Consider the following 7,286-nt stretch of genomic DNA (forward strand, 5'->3'; position numbering starts at 1 on the left):
CTTGTCCCTTTGAGCTGCAGTGGAATGCGAGGTCGATGCGACCGCGGCACGCTGATCTAGTTATTCGACTCATCGCTATGAAGACTCCACCAGTCGTTATAGCGCTTCAGTTAACTAATGTAAAGGCAGACGAATATTGATTGCCTGGCTTCTTGGGTGTCCACAGTAACACTCGGTGCGCGGAACCAGCTTGTGGCTCTTTCCAGTGCGGGGACGCGGCGCAACCTTGGACGAGTCATGTATAAAAGTCGACGCGCTTGACCCGCAGATCAAATTTTCGACTATTGCCGACTCTGCTACACGTCTCTCTCAAATCCTTTATCTCAATATATCGCGAAATGAAAGCACGTATAGAGCTGCGCTCAAATTTCACTTAGGGAGTATCGTAATCGTCGGTGAATTTTTGCATTCTAATTGATGTACCACATGACCATGTATTACTTTAACGCTCTGCTGCGCGTGAGCAACAGGATGTGCAACTATATGCAATCTGTGCATATCCGATACAAATTTTCAGTTGTGAATGAATTCATATCACTGTCCCGGATGTTATTACTGTTCTATGTGCGTGCTGAAGCGCTTCCAGATCTATTTATTATCAACAGCAACCGACCAGCCCCTCTCGCCATTTCGTCAAACTAGGCTGATAACGGAGACAATGTTATTAAAGGTCGCGACTTGAGGGAAAGGGTGGAGAGGCGTTCCTGATATTATTGCGCAATACGTGTCCTCGGGGGCTTGAAACACGAGCCGATTATGAAGATAGTGCAACATCAGCACATACCATCTGGTCTGTCGGGAGGCTATATATATCTACAGTTTGGCAATCACTGGTTTTGGGAACAACGCAAAATCATTCATCATACAATCCCAACGTGCAAAGTTGGTTTCTGCGCAAATTTTCAGTGTTGTGATATGGGGTGCTATAACGTAGAGCTATTCCGAACTTTTCTATTCCAATTCTGCAATCAGCCCTCCGCGATTGGTCAAAAACATTTTGGTCACCCCCACTACGCCTGTTAGTCACTCGACGTCAAGCAAACCGCGATAGCTCGCTATCTGATATGGCGTGTACACTCCGATTATGCACGCTTGTACTGAGCAACAGAAAAATAGGTATTTCAGATTCAACGCCTCTTCGCCATTAGCCCTCGGATATTGGTCAAAAGTTTTCGGGCTGCACCCACTTCGCCTGCCTGTCACGCGACGTCACAAGACTGCGAGAACTCACCGCGTCAAAGTGACGTGTACGCGTTTAAGATGCATTAATATGCCGAACAAAACTAATTTTTTTTCTGAATAGCCGCAGGCTGCCCCATTCCGAAAGGAATAAAAGATGGCTGCCACCGATCGCTCATCATCATCATCATGGTTACGCCCACTGCAGGGCAAAGGCCTCTCCCATACTTCTCCAACTACCCCGGTCATGTACTAATTGTGGCCATGTTGTCCCTGCAAACTTCTTAATCTCATCCGCCCACCTAACTTTCTGCCGCCCTCTACTACGCTTCTCTTCCCTTGGAATCCATTCCATAACTCTTAATGACCATCGGTTATCTTCCCTCCTCATTACGTGTCCTGCCCATGCCATTCCTTTTTCTTGATTTCAACTAAGATATCATTAATTCGCGTTTGTTAGCTCACCCAATCTGCCCTTTTCTTATCCCTTAACGCCCTGAGCTACCTTATCCCTGAGCGACCGATCGCTCAGGCACTGGCTACTCGCACCGGCCGGAGAGCATGGGCTTATTTGCGTACAATAAAACTTTTTGCGTGGCTGTGTAACGTTTTTGAGCAGTTTCGCCACGTTTACGACCTCGCTTAGCCAACTTTTCTTTGCTGAGGATCCTTTTTAGCGGCATTCTTAACCTTCCGCTGCGATTTTCGACCAGCCACGGCAAGCTAAGTGAGGGAAAGCGGACCAATCGCAGACGCCGGCACGCCCTCTTCATACGGTTATCGATTTTCAGTGCACTGGCTCGTAACCCGAGCGAATACCTCTACAATTGAGCGTGCTCCTCGCCTCTTATCAACCAATTACGTAAGACAAGCCGCTCAGTGTAAGCAGTTATTCGTTTTTAATGCAAACAAAAGTGACCTCCTATAAACGAGGAGAGGGTTTGATTGGTCTGTTTAGACAACCCTGCGGGTCACTGCCCGATGCTTACGTCAGCGGTTACGCGTATTTGACGTCAGGAGATTGGAATAAAAACATGTTGGAATAGTTTTACGTTATAGGGCCCATGTCGTGTTGCATGTTATGTAGTATTGTAAATAAATGCGTCCACTTCGGCACTCTCACACTCCCCGAATTCAAGTAAACTCTTTGAATTGAGTGGAGGCGTATAGCTATATCGAGCCTCACGTCCGATGCTGAGCGGCCATAGTCTTGTGATGAGTTTTTTTTTTTTTTTTGCCCAATTGCTTTTGAAAATAACTGTTTCTGACAATGTCAGGGCATTGTGTTCAAGAATAAAAGAAGGAATAACTTTATTGAAACGGGGTTGGGATGAAGGTTATGAGCTCGATGGGTGGGGCCCCAAGTCCAGGGCTCCACTGGCTGCTGCCGCCTGCCTGACGTGATCCAAAAGTGCAAGCTGCGCCTACAGGTCAGAGCTGGTAAGTTGCGCCTCCCATTGCTCCAAAGTGTTCGATAATGGAAATTTACCTAAAAAGGTATTTAAATTTGGTGGTCTATTTTGGCAGCACCACAAAATGTGATATATAGCGATGACGAGCCGCCACACCACGGACAGGTGTGCCCATACAGCGTTGGAAAAATGTTGTTTAATCTTTGCAGGTTTGGAAAGACCCCCGTTTGAATTCTGCGGAGGTTTATGGCGTCCTCCCCTTCTAATAATTAGTGGGGGGTGCTGTATTTATGTCGCGTGCCGCGCTGGTGAGCAAGAACTTCGCGAGGGGCCATTTGGGATTCGTTGTCCTCCTCACTTGACTCCTCCTCGAATGTTCGGGGGGATTGACAGCGCTGTCGAGGCTCTTCTCGGTTCGTGAGCCTTCGAGCAAAAGCATCCGCACTCTCGTTTCCCTCCAGGCCTGTGTGTCCCGGACCCCAGATCAACTTGTATCCGTCTGTCAATATCCCGCCTAGGAAATTTTGTAATTTTATCGGGAGGCGGCCGTTCAAAAAGAAACGGCACGCATCCTGCGAGTCAGAGATGATAATCGTGTGTGGTTCCTCCCTCCGTTCTTGCTCTTTGATCGCCAGGGCGATGGCAAAGCATTCCGCCTTGGCGATAGAGGACGTGTACAGGGAGGTACTCGTCAACATTCTCCCGTTGCTCCCAATTACTGTTGCTACGGCCCGTCTCAAGTTGTACCTGGAATCGTCCACATACAAAACATCTTGTTGTTTAGGTGTTTACGGAGCCCATCTTACTCTCTCCTCTCTCTGATTTTTGTTTTGATTTGCGTCCATATTCTTGGGCAGGGGAGCGACCGAGATCTTGCATCGGACGGGATCCGGGATTGCCACCAGTACCTCATCCAGGTTCGGGGGTCCGTGGGAAGCCCTCCCTAGCGAGTATCTCTGTCCCCGCCCTCGCCTGGCTTAGACGACTTTTCTGCGCGGTCAGTACCACCGTCTTTAGCTCGGAGTAGTTATTATGTATTCCAAGCTCTAATAGGTCGATCAGCGCTAGCTCACGCTGCAGGCCGTGCAAGCGCTTTGCAGATGCGGTAATATTTTCGCTGGCACCTCGGCTTGAACGACAATTTTCAGTCTATTTCTGTGTCACGCAAAAATGCAACGCACGAACCGATCCGCCTGCTTGTTTAAAGAAGCTTGATGAGAAAATCCTCCGTCGCCGTTTTGTATGCAACACAGATGGAATAGTGCGATGCGGCAGTGTTAAATAGCGGGGACGTCGTTCAATATCTTTTTTTTTTTTTTGGTGTGCAACCAGCCTGCAGTGATTGCCGCAAGGGCGAACGACGTTTGCAATAAATAAATAAACAAACAAAAAGAAACAAACAAACAAATAAATATCCAAGCATGTACGTAGTCGAACTTGTTCATGGATGTTTTCACGGTGGCCTAAGGAGTGTTTCGGAAAACGCGCTCGAAATTAACTAAATATAGGTCTGATGCAATAACCATCAATATACGTGGGAGGTAGTAACTACACAAATGATTACGAACCTTCAACCATCTTTTCAACCAAGCGAGCCAGACGGTTGATCAATAGAAGATTGCTTCAAACAAGGGAAAAAAAAGCTTTTTCGTGCGCAAAACATTGCAGGAAGGAGGAAGGCGAGAGGACAGAAAGCACACTAACGACTAAGTTTATTGCTCAGATCGCGGGAATATATATACAGTACGTCATCTCCTTTCTCCCCTTTTCCTCCCCCCCCCCTCCGGTTGTACTCGCACGATTGTAACGGATCCGGACCCATAAACGTATCTTGCTGCTTGTCCGAGCGCTTTTGGAAACCGTACGTTACCTACTGGTCTCATTGGATGAATACCTTCGCAACCCCATTAGGATGTGCTGAATTGTCTCGGGATTTTCGTTGTAGCAGACACGTGCCCAATCCTGTTTGCTCCGGTATGTTCCTTTCGGTCCTCAGGCAACCAGCTCGGGCCTCAAATAGCAAGACACTTTGTGTTATCGTATAGAGTTTCTTTTCTAATTTATAACTTGTCATTCCTGTAAATCTTCGTGCTATTTTTTGTTCCCATCCCTTCCATCCAATTCACTGTCTCTCTCTCGCTTTCTTTCTGATGACTGCTGGTTGTCTGTTTACACCTTCAGTTTCTCTGTACTTGGTTGCCACCTTTCTCGAACTGTTCTTCTATTCTGTGTCCACACATTTTAGGCACAGACACTCGCGCGCTTTAGCCGCCCATAGCCGCCATGATCCATGTTCTTGAGTGCTTGTTCAAAACTAATTCTGCTCTGCGCTTCTCTGACTTCAGAAGAGGCCCAACCCGTCTCACCCTACACCGCCTTCTCTGTAGTGTTAATGTGGGCTCCCAACGCCAATTGGCCCACCCACTTTTGGTCAACTTCCAAGCACGCTATATCAAGCACATTCGCGACCGTTAGCGCTGGCAACGTCGCTGCTTTGCAGACTCACTGCAGCCCGCGCAGATATGCACGCGCACTCGGCTACGCTTCACGCGGCAACAATCGCGCACCGTCGCGCTCCATTTTCAACCCGCAGGAGCTCGAAACGTGAACCATACGCGTACGTTTGTTTTGTTTCAACCTTAATCGAGTGCTAGCTTAATTCTGACCAAGGCGAGCAATGCGATTCTAGCTTAATAATTACCTCTCTGACTAATATCCAACAGTTTACAACTACCAATGATCTAGTCGAACGCAGAATAGTTTCAACAGGCACAAGGATCTAAACTAAGTCCCGCTCTATTTTTGCTGTACATCAACGACAATGTTCACACACACACGGTAAGAAAAAAAAAGTGTCTTGGTTTATGTCGATGACACGAGCGTATTTTTGTTAGAACAAGATGCCAGGAAGTAAAAAAACACAGCTAATGCAATATTATCCGAACTAGAAACATGGCTAAACACAAATCAATTGCGAATAAATGTTAATAAAGCAAAGTATGCCACGTTCAGACGAAAAATTAAGACTGATGGCGCTGATCATTCATAGATTTATCGGGCAGCTACCATACCCGTCAACCGACAATAAGTTTTCCATTGTATTTTGGAAAGAATTTGTTGTAGTGAGAGCGCATTAATTTCATATTCAGCAAAGTAGCTTCCTCCGTAGGCATAATAAATAAATTTCGCTATGCATTATCCTTTCTTGTAAAGCTACCACCCTTTTACTCCTTGATTGCTCTCATTTTCATCATTGCATACTTATGGACGAGAACTACGGAAGCGACTACAGAAACAAAACTTTGTTTCTAGAGCATAGGCGAATAGTGAATGTACCACAATTATCTATCATGAGGCTGGTGTGCCTTCATGAACGCAAAGCGGCGCTACATATTTCTATCAGGACAAACATAAAGACAACACGATCACACTCAACAGATCACGCGCCAATCTTCAATCAATGAGGTGTTTATCTATACAATGCATACAAATCGATATATATATGTGAGCATAGTGAAGGATGTCCCGTACCAGAAGGCTGTAACGGGATCTCCTCTTACCGAGTACAGAAATATTGTGCAAGAATAATGCCCGCAACAATACAGTATACTATATTAGATAAACATACAATGAAGGGATTACGCAGGAAATACCAGTACGAGAAATATTATACAAGTAATCAAGGAGCCAAATGTAGACAGCGGCGGTAATCAGCACAGCAAGAGTATAAATATTAATTTTAATTACGAAACATCAGGTCTTAGTGCACAGTAAAAAAAAAAGCTTTTGTTTAAACAGAGATCATGATCGTGATTGCATAATACTAAACGGATACGGTTCCTGGACTCAGTCGCTGCAAATGTAGTGCTATGGTTGTCATAGTTAATACGCACCGGAGGCAAAGGAAAGTAATTGTTCGAAGCGAGCCTGGTTGGGTTGGAAATTATATAAATTAGAGCTTGTGAGTACGATCGTGTTTTGCGTGTCCTGTTAAAACTGTGCAGCGAAACGTTGCATACATGAGCGAGAGCCAACACGCCACAGGTTGAGCCTGGTCGGAGCAGCTGTGGGACCCGCACAGCACAGCCCGCCTAGTCCGCGTGCGAGAAGCCGGCACCAGCCGCGTTGTATAGCTTCCCCGCGCCAGAAAGGTTTCGCTTCTCGCGTAAGAAAGTGGCGCTTGGCTGCGCATCCTTCTGCTGTGAGCGCTCGGGTGGCCACCTCAGCGACGGGGCGCACCAGGCTGCGTGGCCACGGGGATCGAAACAGGCGCAAACACTCACCTTGGCTGGATGGGCTCGAACGACCTCGAGGCTGGGTCGGCGCGAGTCGGACGAGGAAAAAAAGAAGCGCCACCGCTCGCGGGGAGGGGGCGACCTCCGTCCGCGTTTCCCTCGCACGCGGCGTCGTGTTTTCCCGACCGGCGGCTTCGTTCGGATCGTCATCGCGAACGAGGGAAAGCGAACGCGCTGAGAGGAGGGAGAAGCAAGTGCAACGCTATCGCTACTTTCGCGGCCGCCTGCGAAGAAGCGCAGCGAATAGCGACGAGGCAGGACAGACGGAGCACGTGCACTGTCCCCCGCCTGATCGCCCGTTTCTGGAGACCAACGAACAGATTTTATTTTGGCATCATATATGCAGCCCGAAATCGAACAGGATGCGTCCACAAAGAAAGAAATAACGAGCGCTCATCGT

General features: G+C 47.4%; 1 protein-coding gene across 1 annotated transcript in view; it reads right to left on the minus strand.

Annotated features, from left to right (window-relative positions):
* The window catches only part of LOC142567730 (acetylcholinesterase-like), a 153,787-nt gene extending 146,808 nt beyond the window's left edge, over positions 1-6,979 (minus strand). The window contains exon 1 of the mRNA XM_075677904.1: positions 6,875-6,979. The gene's annotated coding sequence lies outside the window, so the exon portion shown is untranslated. The remainder of the gene's footprint in view (positions 1-6,874) is intronic.
* Between the last annotated feature and the right edge of the window lie 307 nt (positions 6,980-7,286).

This window comes from Dermacentor variabilis, unplaced genomic scaffold, assembly GCF_050947875.1.
Source record: "Dermacentor variabilis isolate Ectoservices unplaced genomic scaffold, ASM5094787v1 scaffold_14, whole genome shotgun sequence".
In the NCBI taxonomy this organism is placed as follows: domain Eukaryota; kingdom Metazoa; phylum Arthropoda; class Arachnida; order Ixodida; family Ixodidae; genus Dermacentor; species Dermacentor variabilis.